This window comes from Falco cherrug, chromosome 8 (genome assembly GCF_023634085.1).
Source record: "Falco cherrug isolate bFalChe1 chromosome 8, bFalChe1.pri, whole genome shotgun sequence".
Lineage (NCBI taxonomy): Eukaryota > Metazoa > Chordata > Aves > Falconiformes > Falconidae > Falco > Falco cherrug.
The window spans coordinates 2,686,045-2,703,594 of record NC_073704.1 but is presented as its reverse complement, the minus strand read 5'-3'; the positions used below and the strand labels follow the sequence as shown (position 1 = coordinate 2,703,594).

General features: G+C 43.0%; 1 long non-coding RNA gene across 1 annotated transcript in view; it reads left to right on the top strand.

The window, feature by feature from the left end:
* The window catches only part of LOC114016191 (uncharacterized), a 33,786-nt gene extending 17,679 nt beyond the window's left edge, over nt 1-16,107 (top strand). The window contains exons 2-6 of the long non-coding RNA XR_003560543.2: nt 9,564-9,651; nt 11,870-11,985; nt 12,683-12,808; nt 14,783-15,653; nt 15,868-16,107. This is a non-coding gene — a long non-coding RNA (uncharacterized LOC114016191). The remainder of the gene's footprint in view (nt 1-9,563; nt 9,652-11,869; nt 11,986-12,682; nt 12,809-14,782; nt 15,654-15,867) is intronic.
* The last annotated feature ends 1,443 nt before the right edge of the window (nt 16,108-17,550 follow it).

The following is a 17,550-nucleotide window of genomic DNA, read 5'->3' as shown; positions in this document are numbered from 1 at the left end:
ACCAAGTTGCTGTTGCAAACAGACAGAAACAGGCTACTGTTTTGGAATTAGCAGTTAAGGAATTTTCTTTGCTGGTACAGATTTTTTTTTTTTTCAATTGCTTGCTATAATTATTATGATGAAACAGCAGATAATTGTTGGTCTGACCACCAGGCCTTTGTTAAACAATTAATCTTTGGTTCGATGGAAGCAGTGTGCCTAGCATCCTATTTTCAAATTGCCTCTTGTACTTTTCTTGGCTTTCTCTACAATACTAAGAAATCACCATCATTATATTTTTATGTAATTTCCATATGAGCAGCTCCTTTCCTCTATTGAAATAAAAATGCAAGGTGCTCCCATAACTTTGTTGACAGCATGTTGCGATGATCATTTCTCCTACAATACTACTCAAAAAATACATACATTGACAACTGATTTTTTCCAGGCTTCCATTTAGAGAGGGAGGAGAATAAGTGGTAAAATTGGTGGAATTACCTTTCTGTGAATAAATAATCCAGCCAATTTATTTCATTTTGTGGTTGGCAGATCATTCTAAAACTGCCTGTGGTTTCCGTATTGGTACGATTTGCTCTCATGTAACCACAGAAGGTAACTGGCCCCACAGCTCAGTGCCAGGGATTTGGTCACCTCCTGATTGATCCTGAGTGGCAGAGTAATGCACAGGGTGGGATTGTCCACTGCAGTCTCAGGAATTGCTCTTATTTAGCAGATCACCCAACCGAAGGCATGCACGGCAATGCTTGTAATCAGTGATCTATCTCTGCAGGAGTGACGGTGCCTTCTCCAAGCGCCAGAATGTTGAGGAACCCACATGCCAAGTGTTTAAAAACCCAAGGGGCATATGCAATGGCATGTATTTAGCAGCACTGTTTAATTTCCATATTATTTTGAAAAACACAGTGTTAGTAGTTTTAGTTAGTAGTTAGCAGTGGCTTCGGGGGGGGAGGGGGGGGGCACGGTTCCTTGCGCTGCTCGCTGCCCTCTGCCAGCCAATTCCCTCCGTGGCAGGAGGCAAAAATGCTCCCAAATCAAAAGCTAATTGAAAAGTTATGAAAGGTATTACAGGACTCCCCAGTTCTATGGAGGGATCGGTGGTTGAGTGCTAATCAATTCCGAATATATTTCTTCTGGGACCAACACTTACTGGCAAGTAATTATTCTTTAAAAGATATACATCATAATGGATTCTGCTTCCCAAGAACAGTCTCCAATGATATCTCCAGGAACAATACAGACCAAAATGGGCATCACATTGTCCCAGTGAAAATGGGTATACTTTGATTATATTAATATTGCTGGACCAGTTAGGTGGAGCTGCTCATTTGCAATTAGGCTTGCTAGGTGCTAACTCTATTAACGCTCCCAGGTAGTAGCTCTGTATCAGCACTCAGATGCAGAGCCATTTATCTGCACGCCCGTAACAGAAAGCCATAAGGAACCTCTGCTCTCCCCGGAACCTCATCCCTGTTTGTGCTCAGACCTTATAACACACTTATCAAGCACTAAAACTACTCAAAATTTTTACTGCTCGGTGCAGAGTGCAGGTGTGTCCATGTAAATAAGAGTCAGTGTCAGCTGTGTTTGTTTACTTGCTCAAAAAGAGCTGGTCTGTCTATATCTTTGCGCTGAATTTGCTACAGGCTTCACTTTTCTGTGGCGTTGAGGAAAAAGGAAATTAGTGCGTGTTGTAGCATTATATATCCTGTTGCTAAAAGTTTATCCCTTGATTTATATTTTTCTTTTATGAATGTGTACGTAAATCTAGATCTTGTCTATCCTGCAGACACATGCACACACATGCAGACTTGGCATTTTGTACACTCTGTTGTAGCTCAATAGGTAAAGGATTGCCTCTGGGTCCTCTCCGGTCATTCGCCCTCCTCCCATGCCTCCCTGCTTCTCTCCACCCAGTCACAATCTGAGTTAACTCTTATTTTAGCTGAATTAAACGTGTGCTCCCTATTCACCGTTCTAAACTCTAAGCTACCTAAAAAATATTTGCAAATCTTTTTTTGCACTGAAGCTACGTGCAAGAATCTTTCTTTTCTGGAGTCATTTCTACTCTCACTTATCTCAGAATACAGCCAACACATCTGCACTGAAGATGTACAGTGGGATAAGCAAAACCAGAATCTCACTCATACAATATAAATTACTTTTATGTCTGAAGAAGTCATTATCTAGTGTCATAAGAAAAGCAATAATAATTTCCTAATGCTTCTTCCAAGTGACATGGGAAGCATCAGACAGTCTGAATCTGTTCTGTAAAGTACAGGAGATGTTAATGAAGATTAAAACTGAATTAGTGGACATAGCAATGCAATCACGGCAAACGAAAGCAGCCAGATTATAATTGCAAACACTGTTCTGTGGCACTTTCTGTCACGTGGAAGCAAAAATAACCATATTCTCCAGTCCCTTTTCAGTCATTTTTATGAATGTTGCATTTTGTTCCTCTTCCCCACTGTACAAGCCAGGTGTTCCTTTCTGCTGAAAAACAACAATACATCATTTAAGTGAAGTTCATTTTTTGAAGCTCAGCGAGTTGAGGCTTTCTCCATTTCCCTGGCCGTATCCAATCAACCAGCGGAGGCACTGGCATGTGTCATAAATTTTGCTGCAAATATGGGCCAGCTGAAACGTATACCAATTCAGAGATCACATCTCCTCAGCATCCCACTAGGCAGGAAAGGAAATGAAATGTGTGTGCTGTGTTCTGCTGGAGCAAGAGGACGGAGCAGGAGCTGAAAGAAATTTGAATTCTTCACAGGAAAGAAAAACCTCTCTCCAAAGAAAACTTGGAGAAAAATTAACCCCCAGAACACTGCCTACACTCTTCTCCAAGAGTCTTTCCTCCAGCAGTGTCCGAGTCCAGCTCGCCTCTTGTGTGCAGTGATTCACCCAGCTGCCCCCGTGTTGCCCCAGCGGCGAACGCCTTTGCTGCCTCACACGTGAGGCTGCTCTGAACTGGCTTTACGAGCAGTGTCTGGGAAGCAGGTTGAGACTGAAAGCCATTAATAATTGAGGGATTCTGTGATGAGTAAGAAAGTTTGCTCTTCTGCCCACATAGCAGTGGCTTTTGTGGCTCTTCCATTTACAGTCCAGGCTTCCAAACACTGAAGAGCAGGTCAGCACATCTGCAAGGCTGGCTGGCACTGCCAACCCAGTGCCATGTCCGAGAGGAACAGCGTGGAAAAAGAGACAGTTACTTCTGCAAGTAATAGGTGTTACCGCAGGATGCGGCCCAGTCATCCAGCGGCATGGGAGCAAATGTTCTAGCAAATGACTAGACTCCTGTTGTCTAGTCCCCAAAACAACCACCCCTGGCTCTCGAGCAAGATGCTGTCAGGAAAAGTTGTACTTACCAGCCTGCTGACCCCATGGCCAAATGTGTGTCCCAGGCACACTCCTCCTCTTCTCTGCAGGGGTTTTGTGGGGCTTCTAGACTTGCCTTGCTCATGGAATGATCATCTCCCTCAAGTCTGCCACATTAACCATTTTCTCAGCAGAGCCATGCAGTCTGTCGAGGTCACAAGACTTTATCCATTTACTTGATGCTACAGTAAGCTGAAGGTCACATTCCTAAATAAAATAAAAATAAAAATAAAAATAAAAATAAAAATAAAAATAAAAATAAAAATAAAAATAAAATAAAAATAAAAATAAAAATAAAAATAAAAATAAAATTAATCCCCGGAGGATAAAGAAGTGCTTTGTCTCACAAGGAGGGTCTGGTTTGTCGATTCAGCCCTTTGCCTGCCCTGGGATGGCTACGTGGCATGCCCACCCTCAGAGTCAGAATTTGTCACGTGTGGAGTAGGACGTGTATCAAATCTGGAGCTTTTGTCATCCCGACAAAGTCAGTCCTCACTTGTCTGACCTCGGCCTGTGGGCTATGGGGTCATTCTGCAGTGATTTCTAGTTTCTGTATTACCCATTTTTTCCTCTCCATTTTGGGAAGCAGAGGTCAGGGCAAAGTCACACATCTAAATGACAGTTTCTTCTTGCTGTTGGGGATTAAATGTTCTCCCATGGCCGCTCTGTGGTCTCTACCACGGGGCAATGAGCAGTTCGAACACTGAATGGTCTGAGCGAACACAGACACTACAAAATCCCTTGAAATCTGACGTGCAGAGGGGTCGGTTCCCAGTGTATTTATTTCAAGGAGTTTCCATGACTGTAATGAACTCTATGCAAACAACTACATGTCCTCATGTAGGATGTAGCCAAAGCAGGGCAGGGGGGAGACAAGGGGGAGAAAGAGAAAAAAGGATTTAACTATGCTTGGTCACTCTCTGGATTACTTACTTTTGTCTGTTTGCTTCAGGGTTTTTCTCTTAACTCTGCATCAAGGATATGTATTGACTTTGCTGAATTATTGAAGGTAGTTGCAAATGATGCATGAAATGAAAAATCCTTCTTCACCCTTCGCACAGGCTGCCAGCAGACAATCCTGTGCAATCTCTGCTGAGCTGCACTGTGATACCAGGTACAGATACCCACACAAATCATCGCATTTAATGGTCATGGGAGTTTCTTTTCTTGATATTTCTCTTACTCATTTCACCTGTCGCTTTCAGAAGAACTGTGCCCTCCTGCCAGGGCAGTTGGCATCACCAAAAGCAGCTGCACCCACTATAATCTTATGTTGGTGGAACTGGGGGTAGCATTTGGGACTAAGCCAAAAAATACAGGCAGCCTTCTGGTGTGCTTCTAGAAATCAGCTTCTCTCAGGTTTCTGAGCGTACATGTGTGTGTCTTTTAATATTTATTAAGGAAAGCTTGGCGGACAATACATTAAAATTACCTGGAAGCTGCTACAGCATCACATAAATCTGCACAATGAGAAAAGGACTAATAAAGTAGAAGGATATGAACACCAAAGAATAAACAGAATTAGAGAGAAACAGTTACTAAGTTGTAGGAGGAGGGAGAGGTATGTGCGGGGGAAGAAAGCCCAGCTTATGCAGGTGGGGGGACGGGGCGGTGAAGGACGAGAGGAGGAAGCAGAGAAGATGGTGGAAGGTCGCACCGTGACTTTCTTGGGATAAGCCCCGAAGAAAATGTGGGGTGTGTGAAGGTTGTGCCACATCGACAAGAGGTCTAGGAACAGCACGTGTCAGGCCTGAGGCTGTGTAACGTATGGGTTCACTTCTTTTCCTCTTTGTAATGGTGCTCTACCTGCTAAAGGGATCTCAGTGTTGAAAAGCTACATTTCCACGTAGCTACAAACCCAAAGCGGCGCCGGCCTTTGAATTGCGCAGCACACATGGGTGACAACCTGCTCTGGAGCCACAGGAGCTTTTTAGCAACTTGCATGCTTCTTTTCTGCGTGGTGTTTATTTTAGCAAAGCATCCCTTGCCCAGAGGCCCCACACCCAAAACATTATATTTGCTTGATATAATTTGAAAACCTTCTGAAAAGATGTATTATAAAAGCAAGCAATAACATTAGGGTTTGGAGTTTAATTGTGGCTGCGCTGCACAGCTGCTAACGCCGTCCTTTTCAGAATTTATGTCCTCATCTAGGTTTTTCAGGAAAACTTAATTTGAGGAAGTTCTGTTTATCAACTTCCTGGCTTGTTGTCAACAGCACACTGCTTGCTTTTTAATATGAGGTGCTAATTATGTTTTTCTCAGACTTCAATATAAATGAAATGCATTTGGCAGTTGCCAACAGCTTCGCAGAGCATGATAATGCCATCGTGCAAACTTTGAGGCTCTCTGAGCATGAGTTTATGCTTCTGCGCTGTGCAGCTTACAAGTACATTTCACACCGCAGACAAGAAGTGACCTGCAGAGGTCACTGCCAGAGGAGCCTCTTCTGCAGGTGTTTTGGAGAACACAGAAACCGCCAGAAAGTGTGATTGATAGCACCCAACATCAGAAACGCCACTTCTTTGTGACGGTGGAGCACAACAAAGCTGGTCTTTAGGGAATAATCTTGCAGCATTTTCAAAGAGCTTGAATCAGCCTCAGCAGGAGCGCACCGGTGAAATTCCTTCTTGATTCCCAAACTGAAAAGACCAGGCAAGGGTGAGCCATTCAGGAGGGGTGCCTGCCTTTTGTTTCTAGCTACACACAACAATCTGCATGCTACTGAGCCCCACACCACAAAAATTAACGCTTAGGTTCGGTGAAGGTTGATCACCAAAAACTTTCTGAAACGAGTCTGAGCACAAAGCAGGAGGCACGCAGCCCCGAAATCCTTTTGCCACAGCCCTGGCAGTGACCTGCTGAGGAGATCCCACCAGGAGATCCTCTCAGACATGAGCTGCTCCTAGAAATCTTCGGTGAGAGATTATTAAAGGAGTATTGAGCCTCTTTGGTTCCCACAACAAAAGAAAACAATTGCAGGACAGAAAGGAAGGAATTGATAAAGGCTTGAATGCAATTTGAATGTGGCACAAGAGATGGAGGTAACCTGTTTTCCCAGCCACCACATTAGGGAGAGAATGGCATCAGTGCAGGACAATCCTGCAGCTTCCTTTGCCAGTGGCTGTCTCAATAGCAGTGTTTTGAAGCTAAATAACCTGTGGGCTGCTGCGCAGAAGAAAGGATGATGAGGTATCGATTGCGTTTTAGTTAGCGAGAGGGAGAGTGAAAGGGCACAGTCTATTTTTAATGTCTGGTTACCGCCACGGATGGAGCGAGACCCAGAAAGCCTGGGAAGCCTTTGTTTTGATCAGAGGTAATTTCACTGAGGTCTCCATAGCCTTTGCAAATATGTCACTGATATCAAAACTGGAGGACGGGGCAGAAAGGTGATGTAGAAAGCCGTAATTTGAAATTATTAGGTCTATTTGGGGTTAAGAGATTGTTGGGGTTTTTTTTTAATTGCTTTATTATCCTTTATATTTTTAGAAATCAAGCTCATTTCAGTGATATTGCACTTAAATATGATGCTCTTAAACAAGACTTGCTCTCAGTTTGTTTACAGAGAATCTTGAAATGGGAGAGGCTTTTTAACATTTCTGTACTTGAAATCAAATTTTTAATAATCCCTTTTGCAAAATAGGTTTTACATCTTCCATGCTGATATACCTATAATCTTTCCCCCTATCATAATTAAACGATGCTTCCTTGACATTTCCGCCTCCTCCTTTTCCTTTAGATTAAATATTTCTTTAGAAGAAGTAATGCGACTTGCACTTTCCCTCCTGCTCCTGCTGCGCCGTCACCCCGGCTGCAGGACTGGGGCCGTGTTTGTATTCACTGTGCCTGCTTTGTGGCTCTATTTCCTTCCAAAAGCTGTAATGTTTGCATCTTCCCGGCAAAATCTGCTCTAGGACTTGTGTGCGATGATGACACGATCATTTGCAATGTTCACCTCCCTTTGAACAGTGTCTTTGACTGATTCGCCTGTGCTCGCGTGGTGGTTGCCCTCCTGAGGATGCACAGAAGTGGAGCACCTCTGGGGACGCCTAAAATGCTCGCCAGGCAACAAGGATAGCGTCTTTTTCCTTCCCCCAGGAGCCACTAACCATGCACAGGCATAGGGGATGAACACATATTTCTTACGACTGCAAGGAAACAAAGATAATTCAGATCCCTGAAGAGATTCGTGATGCAAAAATGTGTCCCTTCTCCCTACCCAAACTAAAGCAAACTGACTTCTCTAGTCAGTTTGATTTAGGTCAGCATGGCAAGCGCTACAAGTGTTGCCGAGCCCTGAAGAGGGACAGATTCCTCAGAAATGAAGGTATGGCCAATGTAAACGTGCCCGCTGGCACCCCGCTCTCTGGTCCCTCATGATTTTAGGCCATTACATCACCTACTGCTATTTCCGTTGCTTCTCTTCTCCCTACCTATGCTTTTCCTCAGGCTTTTTCTAAGAGTACATTTAGGATTTATCTGGATGAATAATATTTTCTATAGTTTAAACAGGGGGGGAATCTCTCTCAATCTGTCCTCCATCACGCTGGCTGCAGAGTTGCTCCTGGTGCTGGCCAGCGTGCCACGAGGCCAGCCCGGAGCCCTGGCATGGATCCCACACCCCGGCTTCGGCTGCCGCCTCCCTCTCTCTGCAGGCAGGAGAAGGCAGGTCCTCGGCCGGGACAGCAGGTAACCTTCCTGCTGGTGCCTGGGAGGGTCCTCGCTGGCACCTTGCCACGGCAGAAACGCTTTGATAGCTGCTCTCAGGGGTAATACAAGACAAAGTCAAAAGTCAAGAGGGACCGTGGGAAAGCGCTTGCTCAGTGCGTATGTGAATTCACAGGATACCTGGAACACCTTTCTTCTGGTCACAAAACCCACATTGTTTGTAAAGCCTTGAAAATAGCGTGTTGGGGGTAATTTGCTGCTCGTGGTAGACTTTAGAAAAACTTCCCCAGCCCTGTGAGGCAGGAAGGTTGTCCCTGCAATGGCACAGGGAAGGAAATTTGTGTTCCACCAGTGGAAGTCTGGGGCGACCCTCCACAGAGGTGCCAGAAGGCACTGAGGAGTCTGCTCCAGATGCTTGCTGCCTGCTTAACGGTAAGCACATAAGTAGCAAAGAAAGGAAAGGAGAGGCCCGACCAGCAAACCAAAACTGAGGGAGAACCCAAACTGGGGCTGAACCTTGCAGACGTGGGAAGGGGCACGGCGGGAGCGCCGGCAGCATCGAGCCCAGCGTTCAAGTCGCTCTGCCCTGCGCTGGGCTGGCCAGTGCTTGCGCCATGCGCCCAGGGAGCTCGCTTTGACTTTTTCCCTCCATTTAAAATTTGCTTGTATGATCTTTATGTGCAGAAATTCTGGCACAGCTACATTCCACCCCTGCCAAAATGCGTGCCTTGTTCATGCTTTTATTCTTCTCAACATAATCATTGTAATTTAATTTTGCATAATTAAAAAAAAATCCAAACCCCTCAGGCTTTAAATAGCCTGATCTTTTTTTTCTGAATGAACACCGATATTCCACTTTTATCATTGTATTCATACACTTGAAATCACTTGCCATTTCTTTCTGTGAAAATTAATCTAATCTCAGGAAAAACAGTTAATTCATTTTAGTTAATTCAGTTCTCTTCTGAGTTTAATTTCCTATGTGAGATTTTTCCCCTTTACTCATGTGTTTCTTACAGTCACTGCATCAAATTTATAACTCACCATTGCTTCAAAGTTATGACTCACAGTTATGTCATTAAAAACAATAATGGAGAGAAACTTGTGAGCTTCATTTATTTTGACTCATTATATGTTTTCAATTCTAAATGTCAAAAGTGCAGCAGAACTTCTGTCACTTCTGTTCATATGAAAAATATTAATAAACCAAGTAAAATAGCCCACACTGGTAAATGTGAATTCTGAAAAAATCAAAACGAAAAGCTGAAACTCAGCCCATGAAAACAAAGGGAAATAATCCTGAATTTTTTATCAGAACTGTATTTGGTCTACATTTTTGAATGTATTTGTCATGCCTCACACACACAAAGAACAATCATAATTCAGATGATTTTTTTTTTTCAGATTAAGGCAAGAAGCAAACAAAAACGAAGACATAAACAGCTTTTTTTTATTATTATTACTGTGTGCTTGTTGACTTTGATGGAGTTACTTCAAAGACTTTTCATTTCTTCCAGCATCAAGAGAAACATCAGACTCTAATTCTTCTATACAAAAGAGCTGTGTTTGACTCAAACGTTTTCCATCTTGAACTTCCTTTACCAGGTAAGAGAAAACCTCAAGTCTCTTCTCCTAAAACTGGTAAGGAAATTGAATAAATTTCAATGAAAAAGCAATCTGTGTGCAGACAAAATCTAATAGAGGGCAAAGGATGGAAACTCAGTAGGAAGTTTAAAGTGAGACAAACAACCAGAAAATCATAGAAAATCCTCTTATAAATGAAAAAATTAAGATTATTATCTCAGAGTTGAGGTTTTTTTTTTAAAAGAATCTGTAAGTGAAAACAACTGGCCCAGGCCCAGTAGCTGGGCTCTGGACTAAGCACAACACAGCTGTGCGGGACGGCCTCTCTGGGTACACTTTGCTTCAGAGCCGTACCCGCTCCATCACGCCATTTGCAGTTTTGTAGATGAAAGTGGTTGTGCTGAGATGCCTGTCTTTGCTGACAAGTCATTTTGTTTCCTTTCAAAGCCAGAACACCGGGGCTTTGCAGTGGTGATTTTCATAGGATTTTTTTTCTGATTAGGAAAGACAAACCACATCAGTCATGACTTCTAGTTCAGTCTGATCGCTGCTTAAAATAACCTGGTACTTAAACCTTAATTTATGTCAGAAGCACAGAGAACAGTGGTATGACACCGTAACCTTACCCACAGTTTCTAAGACCCACGTGTTTAAAGAGTGACAAATGTCCTTAAACGCAACTGTTTATTTTGCAGAGAGCAATTTCTAGGAATCTGTCTTTATTCAGTCAGTAAAAAAACAAAAGAGATTGTTTCAGCATTAGGATAGATTAACTTCCTATTAATTCTGTGTTTTGAAGACTAGCATGGTACCTGCATAAACTGTATCTCTAAGTTATGTGCATTGTGGGGCGAGCAGGGGGCAGCAAAAAAGCCCCAGCTAACTATCGCTGTGTAAAAAAGCTACTAAATGGAAATATTTTGACCAAGAATGGGGCATTTTAGTACTCAGGCTTTGAATTAATATTTGGTGCTCTTTGAAATCAATAACACAAAGTTCCTTTTGGGCTAAGTACATCAGTGCTTTTTCTGGTTTAACAAAAAGAAAAAACAGTGCCAGGAAGATGCTGCCTAATTCCGATCCCATCCATCCAATTTTGACTTCAAAATTTTCCTGTACTAGCCTGGGTCTGTCAGATCTAGTGCAGAATCTGAGGTTTCAGGAAGACATATAGCACCAACAAACGGTATTTGCTCACCAAGGAAGATTGGCGTTTGAATGTGGTGACAGGTCTTTATAAATCGCAGTGGTGGGTGGCAGAGCAATCCGTAGGAAAATTAAGACTTTTTATTTTTAGGAAGGTGGAAGGGCAATGTGCTAAGAGACCAGTCACAAGGGAAACAGAAGTGGGGTGGAAGAATATAGGAGATAAATTATGCAGGACAAGTGGAAAACATAAAAATCCACGTGGATAAAATTAGAGAACTAGAGGAAAATTTCTGACTCAGGTGAATCCTGAAGTCTGTGATTCAAACTGAGGTTTATCAATCTGTAACAACCAAGAAAAAAAGAAAAGGACTAAAGAGGTTTCCTGAAGGAAAGAAAAAGCAAACTTCTGTCATGGGAAGCTGGCTAAATGTCAGTAGTTGGGGTTTCTGCAGCTTTCTGGCAGGCAGAGCTGGCTGGGACCTGGCAGCTCCACGGCTGAGCCCTGCCGGCGCTCCCTTACCAGTGCCCGGCCTGGGGATGCCAGGAGTCGGGAGGCGAGGGCAGAGGCTGAGTTACAAGGCACCGAGGCATCTTTCCATGGGAAACGCCACCATGCAAGAGGGTTTTTTGCCTAGATGTAGCCAGTCAGGCCCCAGGGCAGTTATTTTCCTGGCTCTTCTTTCCACTTTGTAATGGGGGATGGCAAAGTACAAAGGTGCCAAAATAACGTCCAGGTGAGTCAGAAAATAAAGACCTTAAAAGGACTAAAATATCTTACGGAAATGAAAAGATGTCTCAGTTTAACTTAAACACGGCACCAAGCGGACCTTGCCTTTAGCCCAGGATGGTGGCTGTCCTGCGTCTCCCGCTGGTAGAGCTTCGTGGTGGCGCCCTGCCTTGTGGCAGCACCCAGTCCCCAGAGAGGCGAGAGGTTTCCCACGGGTGCTCGGGGTAGGAGCTGCTGTTCTCAGTCTTCTGTAAAGCTTGCAATGATTGTGGTGTCTTTGGACTGTAAAAGGATCATTAGCTTCCCACTGCTCTTAAATGTTTATCAGTCTCCTTTTCACTCCAATTGATTTTCTAAACACAGGTTGCCCTGGAACTGAAGCATTGATGTCTCTGAGGAGCTGGATACACACGTTTTCCTTCTGTCACCAGGTGAGGGCAAGAGGAAACATTTGCTCAGCCAGAACTGCTGGAGAAGAGGTAACTATGATGCTTGAAAACAGCGGTACTGTTTTTTTCCTGCATTTCTCTCAGATGCAGTGTCCACTGCACTGCTGATCCCTTGCACCTCTAACTTCCTCGTTATTCCTTACCAGAGCTCTTGCTTTACATCAAAGGTGCACCAGGCAGCTTAAAAATACTCTAGGATTTTCTGCATTTTTCTTTGTATTTTTCTTGTCCCCTTTATTCCGTTCCACTTTTCCCAGTGCAGCTTACTGGTATGTACCCATCCACAGCTTCTGTCCTGCTATGGGAAACTAACTGATTCGATGAAAAAAAATAAATATTGATGGGCTTATAACTTTTCAGACAGGGAGTAACACAAGAAACAAAGCATAAAAGTTAGCAGCTTGAGGGTGCAGGTGGAGTAGGAAGTTCTAGTCTGAGGTCTTACTGATTTGGGCAGAAAGTCATTTGGGAAAAATAATTCCTCAGTATAAAAATCGGAACCAGCACAGCTGAGATGTGTGAGTTTTCAGATGTACCCATCTATATGAGATTTGACCCAAGAATCCTGAGGTATGTCTGCTCTCTTCTTCACCCTTACACTTTTCGATCTTCTACCCATGGAAACTGCTGGACCTCATTTGACACACAAAGAGGAAACTTTGTCTTTCCTAATAATTAACATCCTTTTTTGATGAAACTATTTTGTAATTTTTGTTTGATCACACAGTGTTCAACCTCAATGGGAAACATTGGCCAGCCAACCTTCTAATTTCCCCAGACCCATATTGCCCTTGCCTGTAAAGTCAAGAAGACATCTTCAGAAAACACCTTCTTGCCTAATATGTTCAGCAAGGTGGGTATCTGGGTAAACCTCCCCCGCTCAACACAGGTAACAGCCAAGAGTAATATCAGAAAAGACAAGCTGACATCGATAAATTGGGCAGGAGCGGGTTTTACATTCGAAGTACAGTAAAAAAACATATAGAAAGGTTAGGAAATAAACCCTTATATAACAACACTACAATTTCTTCCCTGAAATGTTTTGTACTGTATTCATTCTGGGGTATTTACTACTTTAAAAATATTCTGAAAGGGAAAATACCTTTGAAACCAGTATTTTAATTTTCTATTATTTTTTCTTTATTATTTCTTTTTATTTTAATAATCTATATTTTTAACAGCATTAGTGATTTTAACTTGTAAGCCTAAATGCTTACTTTTGTCAGACAAATAAACTAAACCCAAACCTAAAATAGCCTATTATGTCTGAGAGGATTTTCTCCTGTTAATTGAAAATGAACTGGAACTAAGCTAAATTACTTGAATGTTTAATCTTTCTTTGCTACACTGAGGTTACTAGCGGGTGCAAGCATAGACACATTTCTAAATAGAAATAACAAGCTATTTAGTGTTTCAGCTTTGGTAAATGCTGAGAAGGGCAGTGACCTGTAATACCAGTAAAAGCATGAGCGTTTCAAACTCCCAGGCATTCGTGCTAAAATACAACTTCTCAAAGCTTAGATTTGTTTGTAGCTGAGGGAAATGTTAAAGAAACTTCTTGTAAGAAAGCTGATTGCCTCCATCATTAATGTAGAGAGAATTTAATCTTCAGAAAATTGAACTAGTTTGCAAACAGAAAAATAAAGAAGCTATTTTAAGGATCAAGCAGCAGGATAGACTGGATCTCCTGTCCTGTGGGAAAATTATAGTAGTTACAACTCCCCGTGGCGTGAAACGCGTGCTAATCCTTCAGGCTTGTTCTCCCTGTATCATCAGGCGTTTCTTACGTGCAGCACGCTGAGGCTGGTCTTGGAGATGAAGTACATGGGAGCAATTCACGTAGGAGAGTGGATGGAGGAAATTGCCCTGCACCCCTAGGGAAGCTCTCACCACAGAGAAGGCGGGAGAGAAGGTCGCTCAGAGGAGAAAAGGTGCATCTGGCAGATAGAAGGTAGTTGAATTCTGCTCCTGAGAGCAGGGGTTGGGACTGTTGTCCAGCAGAAGCTGGTTTTGCTGGCCAGGGATGAGGAGAGCTGGGGAGGAGCGCAGTTCTCCACTGCATCTCAGTAAGGGAGGACACATGTCCAGTGAGCCATGCATTAACAAAAGTCAATACTGCACTGACACAGAGAAGCAGAGGCACTTTACATTTTCTTTTCAAAAAACCCCAAACTTACACATCTCCTAGACTCGTTATTTCCACTGGCAGGCAGTTCCCCTGTCTCACAGCACTTCACAGCCCCTTGTTAGCTTTCCCTTTCCCATCCTGCCACTGCCGGTGCTGTTTTACTCCACTGCCACAATTAAAATCACCTAGCTATGTCTGGTACAAAGTGCTTTTTGCTCAGCCCCTCAAAGCACGGATATGAAGAGCCTGATCCCCAGCCCGCTGACATCAGTGGGAGTCCTTCCATTCATCCCGATGGGGTCTGTGCCAGGCCAGGCAGGGATATAGATGAGGGAAGGCAATTTGGCCATTACGTTTGCCTTTCATCAAGTGCTTTACACAGCCAAACAGTTTTTAATATTACTTCTGCTCCTGTGTTGGAGATTTAGTCCGTGTGAAGTGAATTTCCTTTAATAACTACAGAGAGCTGCATGCAATTCCAGCACAGGGCTGAGAAGCACAGTGAAGACCTTGGATCACGTTGGGTATGGCTAAGGCAAGGAATGTTTTTTTATTGTTTGTTTGTTTGTTTTTCTTTGTTTGGCAGCTAAACTGGAAGGTGAGGTGAAGACCTTGGATCACATTGGGTATGGCTAAGGCAAGGAATGTTTTTTATTGTTTGTTTGTTTGTTTGTTTGTTTGTTTTTCTTTGTTTGGCAGCTAAACTGGAAGGAGAGAAGCAAAACCAGTTTGGAGCAGAGCAAGCGGAACATGAAGGCAAATGAAACTTTAGCGTGGTGGTTCAGCTCCAAGCAGCATCCCTGTGCCCTGGCACACAGCAACGGGGGCCGCAGCGGTGGCAGGAGAGAGGAGGGCTGAGGGATGGCATCCAGGTGACAGCCAAAGCATCAGTGTCACTACGGAGACAAAGGCAGAAGCAGCATGAGGAAATTAGCATCACTTTTGGTGGTCCAGGAGGGAGGACAGTCTAGCCCCAAGTCTAGGATGGGATGTGTAGAAACAGCTGCAGTCACCAGAACCGCTTTCCTGGGGTGTCAAAAAAAAATAAATATAAAAAAGGGATCATTGTTGCAGAAAGAGGAGTCTGCAGGACTGGAGGCTTTAGGGAAAGGTATAGATATGATCTTCTCAAGTGACTGTAGAGTTTTCACTTGGAAAATGGGTAATATTGTAAAAAACCTACATTTCTTGTTAAATATTGAACTATCTTTCATAGTAATGGATTGCTACCTTATCCTTTGGGACAGGTGCCAAAAAATGGTACCTGGGGTGTGTCTCTTGGGTACCAGCTTTCTTAGGAGGAAATACACTGAGTGACAGGTAAGATCAAAAATAATGATTTGCCTCTTATTCTTCCTTTAACCCGATGTGAGCATGGCAAAGGCTGGAAATCCAGGTGAAAAGCTCACATTAAGTCAACTTTCTGCTTTCTCCCAGTAGCATCTCAGATGTCTTAATATTTGGAGTGTCATTTAGAGGTCAACTTTATTTTGACAAGGCCATGTCCCCAGGATGCTTGGGATCACAGTCAACCTCTAACAGCTCGATGCATTGTCAGAGAAGTGTGCAGGTGAGGTTTGAGTGACAGCCAGAGAGCCATCTGCTCCTAAGTTCGAGCTTCGGCGTGAGTGGAATGGAGAAAGGAGGCAATGCCCCTTCCCTGCACACAGCCTGGCCAAAAGCTGGGGAGAGCTTCTCTCCAGAGAGAAAAATGGAGATTCTTTTTTTTTTTTTTTCCCCCTTTCTATACGTCTTAATTTCCCTTAGTACATGTTCTTTTCTAGAGTCGTAGGTGCCCACTCTCTGCAAGTAAACTGTCATCTTCGTTGGAGTAAACGAGGAGGGTCTGGGGCATCGGACGTGGCTACAGTATTGGCGCTTCCATTCCTGCAACCGTCGCTGATTATAATCATCTGCAGCCACTTCGGGGGTATCAGAGTGGAACTTTTTAATAAATGTAAGTGCATAATGGTATAGAAAATTTGCTACCATATGAAGCAGCTCTAAAACTGATGATGATATCAAGCAAGGCCTGGCTGAGGGAGGTGTGGTGCTGAAAATGGAAATGGAAGTTAACTTTGGGTTATCTGTGGTTTGCAGATTTTTGTCAGGGAAGCAACGTGTGTCAGGGGAGGGGGAACTCCTTGAGTTCTGTCCCGAAATTATGGACATGGAGTCTCCAGGGACAAGCTCAGGGTGAGGACAGATGGCTCTGAAACAAACAATAGAAAGAGGCTTCTAATTATTGAGCTTTTAAACACTCGGACTGAAGAGATTTAGTGGCTTGGTGCTGAAACCGGATCAGATACATCTTGGCTTTTTAATTTACGGCTGGTCAAAGGAAAACGTATGAAACATATCCCGGTTTGGGTCATGGCATGGACTTTTACTGTGGAGATTCTTTTTTAAATCATTATTTATCTATGCCAACAATTTATAATAATTATATAGAAATCTCATATTATCAGTTCATAAAAATCACCCTATTTATCACGATGTAAAGCTATATTAGGTATGGTGCATGAGAAGCAGATTTTAAGTATGGACCTATGTACTGTTCTTTCTGATTTGCTCAAAGAAAGTTTTGATTGCCTCCCTTGGAAAGTAACTGAAATCAGGAAAAATAATTATTTTTCCTCACTCATACAAGTCTAGGTCTCCCTTTTCCAGAGCCAACTTAGTGTGATTGTCCACAGAATCAAAATCTCCATGAATTACAACCGCCGCTCATATAAGATATTACAAGATAAAAAATGTGTCTCAGATGTACAGTCAGGATACCAATCACGACTGTGCTTTTTTACTAAGTATGCATGACAACAGAAATGTGTACATTTAATTCCTTCAGATTATTGCCTCGGTGTAGTTAAGAGCTAATTTACACCACTGAGACTCCCACTGATTCTGTCACAATTCAGAAACTTTCTTTAAAAAAGACTAGAGTATAAGACAAAAAAAGAAGAAAATATAAAGACAGAAATGAATAAACTGCTTTTAACCTTTTTTTCCCACACCTTAACTTTCAAAAATAACCTTGCTGTAGGTCTGCCAAATTTGCATGTTCTGCCATCAAAAAACACTTGGAAATGGGGTGTCCAGATCTCTGGTACTTAACCCTGCTGAGTTTCATATTGAACATTAGAGGGTGCTCCCCAGCCTAGAGACTGCTAAATAGGGCACAGGCCGGGGGGTGCGGGGGGGTGGAGCAATAGGCTTTTCTATGCTCTTTTGCCCCTGAATCCCGTGAAATTCTGACTGTGTCCACAAGGCTTATCAAGTACACCAGAAGCTAACAAAAAGATACTATGCTCTCTCTTACATTTTCCATCCCAATAGCAGTAGCTTCTGGGTCGAGCTACTGTTGGCAGAGCACCGTTTTTCCACTGTTGAGTGGAAAGCAATAACAGTACTTGATGGCTCTTCAAATTTTAAAAGTGATCTTTTTTCCAGAAGTCAGCACAATGTTA